Raw genomic sequence first — 4872 nt, forward strand, 5'->3', positions numbered from 1 at the left:
GTTAGCTTCTTCTGTGTGTACTCTTGAACAAAAAAACGACAACAGAAAATTGTACTAACTTTCAGTTATTTGTAACTTTATAAATGTTGTTTGTATAATGATTGAACAATGTTGGTCCAAGTATTGATCCCTGGGGTAAGCCACAAAATATATCTTGTTCTATTAACATATTTTCTGTTTGCTTTACGTATCGCTTCCTGCTGGTTAAGTAGCTTCTATTCCAGTTCAAGACCAACCTTCTGACGCCATGCCATTCTTATTTATTGATTAAAATCCATCCATCCATCTTCTACCGCTTATTTCCTTCGGAGTCGCAGGGGGTGCTGGAGCCTATCCCAGCTGCATTCGGGCGGAAGGCGGGCTACACTCTGGACAAGTCGCCACCTCATATATTATGATTAATTGTGTCAAATGCTTTAGTTAGCACCATAACAATTATTTCCTCTTCTGTTATGTCAGAGAGGAATATAAAGTTGGAATTCCTATCTTTGGTGTCTTTCAGGTTCTCAACTGACGCTGGATCTGGAATCCTTTTTTTCAGATTGGTTCCAATATTTATGAAGTACCGTATTTTTCGGGTTATAAATCACAGTTTTTTTTTCATAGTTTGGCCAGGGGTGTGACATATACTTTGGAGCAACTTATGTGTGAAAATACCATAAAATATTAAATAATATTATTTATCTCATTCGCGGAAGAGACAAAGAAAAAGTCAGCAATCGTCACACACACGTCAGCAATCGTCACTCACACGTCAACCAATAAGAATTCGGCGGTGGAGGGTCATGGCAGAAGTGTATTGTGGGTCATGGGATGCTAACTGCTATATGCTATAGCTGTAGCTATTAAAATTGATCATTTCATCGTTGGCGGTAACTTATAAAAACTGAGTGGGGCTGAACAAAAATGGCCCTGAAAAGGAAATCATGTACTGCAGATTACAAGCTGGACATAGTGAAATATGCAGCAGAAAACGACAAAAGGAAGCGGCGCATACCTTTGGAGTTGGCAGAGTTGTTTAGAAGCGACATCAAGGAAGAAGATTTCATCGGATTTATCGATTAGGAGTGACAGATTGTTTGGTCAACATATAGCATGTTCTATATGTTATAGTTATTTGAATGACTCTTACCATAATATGTTACGTTAACATACCAGGCACTTTCTCAGTTGGTTATTTATGCGTCATATAACATACACTTATTCAACCTGTTGTTCACTATTCTTTATTTATTTTAAATTCCCTTTCAAATGTCTATTCTTGGTGTTGGATTTTATCAAATAAATTTCCCCCCAAAATACGACTCATACACCAGTGCGACGTATGTATGTTGTTTTTCTTCTTTATTATGCATTTTCGGCCGGTGCGACGTATACTCCGGAGCGATTTATAATCCGAAAAATACGTTACTCATTAAAGCGCTCAACTACTTTGTTCGTATTCTTAGGTATAAGTAATTTTGCCCCGCCATGTATCTTTCTGTTAGCACATTACAGGGAATATGGCCATATTTGAGACATACTGAATTAATGTGCTTAACCGGATTAAACATTGTAATCATTTGACAGCCCTACTTTAACAAAAGCTTGCTTTGAACACCCAAGAAAAATCCAAGATGAATAAATAAATTATCCTTTTACTGAAATCATTACAGCACAACAAAATCTGCCAAAGGTCAAAATGAGAACAAGCTCTGTAAAGTAGACAGGATCCAGCTGCATCCCATCCTCTCAAGCTTTTTTTTTTTTTTACTCTGAAATAAATACACACAAATATACACAGTGCACACAAGGCTTCATCCTTTATAACAATCCAACATTCCAGCTGTCATTCTCGTCGATGATTACCTGCTGTACAACACTTTTGTTGCTGTTCAGCATCTCAGCCTGACGTGAATTATCTAACACGAGTTGTACTTAAAAATCCATGGACATTTTGTGTCAGAAGTTGATTCATGATCTCTGGCATGTCAGATAGCGCAGAGATCACAGGTCAGGATACGGTGATTTACCATCTACAGTCATGAAAGGTAAGGGTCAGGGCCAAGACAATTTAGATAAGACAACTTTATCCGTGGCCTTTTCCTTCCTTTCCTTCCTGGCCTCACTTTCTTTTCAAGCATGGTCAGTGAGGTCAAAGGTTAGAAAGTAAAAACCACAAACGGAGCTTCCTGTTCTTTAATACTGTTTTTAAGCATGACCAACCAAAATACCCTGCAATTTAAAGTAGTGTTTTTTATTGTATCTGTATTGGTGAAACCACATACTGTAGATGTCATACAGTTTCCATCAGGTGCATTACTCAAATCCGTGTTTGGTAGCAATAAAGTCTTCCAGGCCGCAGAGGGCTGTCAAAACACTTTTTGTGACCCCTGCTTTGGTTATTTCAAATAATGTATATCATTAACAGTTAACAGTAATTAAATAATTGAAATCTTGAAATTTCTGTAAACGATACCTGATTGGTGAGAATTACGTCCGCCTAGAGGTAAGTACATAATACACAAAAGCAGTGATACACTGTGCAGTGCTTCAGTCATTCAGTCTGTGCTTTGTTTATTTAAAAATATATGGCTATTAAAATTAGTAACTCAGTCTTATGAAAAGTGCAATTACTCAGTGGCCTACTGGTTAGAGTGTCCGCCCTGAGATCGGTAAGTTGTGAGTTCAAACCTACCGAGTCATACCAAAGACTATAAAAAAAATGGCACCCATTGCCTCCCTGCTTGGCACTCAGCATCAAGGGTTGGAATTGAGGGTTAAATCACCATAAATGATTCCCGGCCTCGGTATCGCTGCTGCCCACTGCTCCCCTCACCTTCCCAGGGGGTGATCAAGGGGATGGGTCAAATGCAGAGGACAAATTTCACCACACCTAGTGTGTGTGTGTGTGACAATCATTGGTACTTTAACTTTAACTTTAATTAGTATAAGCTATTTGGAGACACTGCATACAGAGTTGATTATAAAAAACAAAACCAAAAAAACAAACATGTTCAAGGCAAAATAATAATGCAATAATGCAGTGGTTCTCAAATGGGGGTACTTGACGGTATGCCAAGGGGTACGTGAGATTAAAAAAAAAAAAATCTAAAAATAACAACAATTCAAAAATCCTTTATGAATATATTTATTGAATAATACTTCAACAAATTATGAATATAAATTCATAGACTGTGAAAAAAATACAACAATGCAATATTCAGTGTTGACAGCTAGATTTTTGGTGGACATGTTCCATAAATATTGATGTTAAAGATTTCTTTTTTTGTAAAGAAATGTTTAGAATTAAGTTCGTGAATCCAGATGGATCTATATTACAATCCCCAAAGAGGGCACTTTAAGTGGATGATTACTTCTATGTGTAGAAATCTTTATTTATAATTGAATCACTTGTTAATTTTTAAGTTTTTAGTTATTTGTATATCATTTTTTCCAAATAATTCAAGAAAGATCACTACAAATGAGCAATATTTTGCACTGCTGTACAATTTAATAAATCAGAAACTGATGACATAGTGCTGTGTTTTACTTCTTTATCCCTTTTTTTCAACCAAAAATTATTTGCTCTGATTAGGGAGTACTTGAATCAAAAAAATGTTCACAGGGGGTACATCACTGAAAAAAGTTTGAGAACCACTGCAATAAGGTAACAGTAGAAGTGAAAGTCAAACACAAATAGACGGACATTGAAAGCGTAAAATAAAACCAATTTTGGGTGTAATAATAGATGAGAAAATTAACTGAAAATCTCATTAAAAATATACAACCCAAAGTGAAACTAAATGTGTCAATAATGAATACAGCAAAATGTGTTCTGGACCAAAAATCACTGCATATTCTCTACTGCTCGCCAGTGTTACCATATCTGAGTTATTGTGCAGTAATATGGGGAAATAACTACAAAAGTACGCTTATTCACTTAGCATGTTACAAAAAAGAAAGATGAAAAATAATACATAAGGGATGATACATACAGTGATTACAAATACATTGGAGGCAGACAACACAGCAGACATACTTCCCACAAAAGTTACAATTTCTCTGCGATTGTTGGTTCAAAGTTAATGAAGATTTTGTCAAAATGAGGGTAATAAGTAATTTTTCTGTTCGTTATGTTTTTGTGTTTTTTTTATGTTTACTGCCCCGTCAGGTGTGTGTTGGAGTGCCGAAACACTGCAGGAATGTTGCAGCAGACTGCGTCAAATATTGCTGCAAAATTATACCATCACAAAATAAAAAGCATGTTTTATTGTAAGTTTATGAGCTGGAGCATATTTAGAACTATATATATGTGATATCTACTACAATATAGATGTGTTTATTTTGGTTTATTGCGTCAGAAAAACATCAAAACGACAGCAATTGCAGTCATTTTTACAGCCGTGCACGTCCTTGGTAGCAGTCATGGCGCCAAACTCTCTTTATGCATGACACTGTCTCGATCTAACAGAAAAATTCTGGAGCTTAAGTGGTAGAGAAGTTTCTTAAGCGCAAAAGTTTTTACTAAAGTGTTGAAGCTGTATTTTCATTTTCATTTTTTTATATTAACGGTTTAGTTAAACATATTATTTTATTCATTTAGTTTATTTATTTTAGGGCAACGTAATTGTATTTACATTTAATTTACATTTATTTTGTGTCATACTTGATCATTTTGCGATATTGCCATTAGGGGTGGGCAATATCGCAAATTTGGGTATCGATACCGATCCGATCCAATACCGGGGGGGGGGGGGTGATTGTGACTTCGGGGTATCCATACTTTTGAAAAACAAATTTGTACTTTTGCCTTTTTTAATTGATTATGATAATAATACAACACAGGACAACGATTTAAGTCAAAAAATAAAATATTTATTACAAAAGTAA

The sequence above is a fragment of the Nerophis ophidion genome, linkage group LG06, assembly GCF_033978795.1.
Source record: "Nerophis ophidion isolate RoL-2023_Sa linkage group LG06, RoL_Noph_v1.0, whole genome shotgun sequence".
NCBI classification, from domain to species: Eukaryota; Metazoa; Chordata; class Actinopteri; order Syngnathiformes; family Syngnathidae; genus Nerophis; species Nerophis ophidion.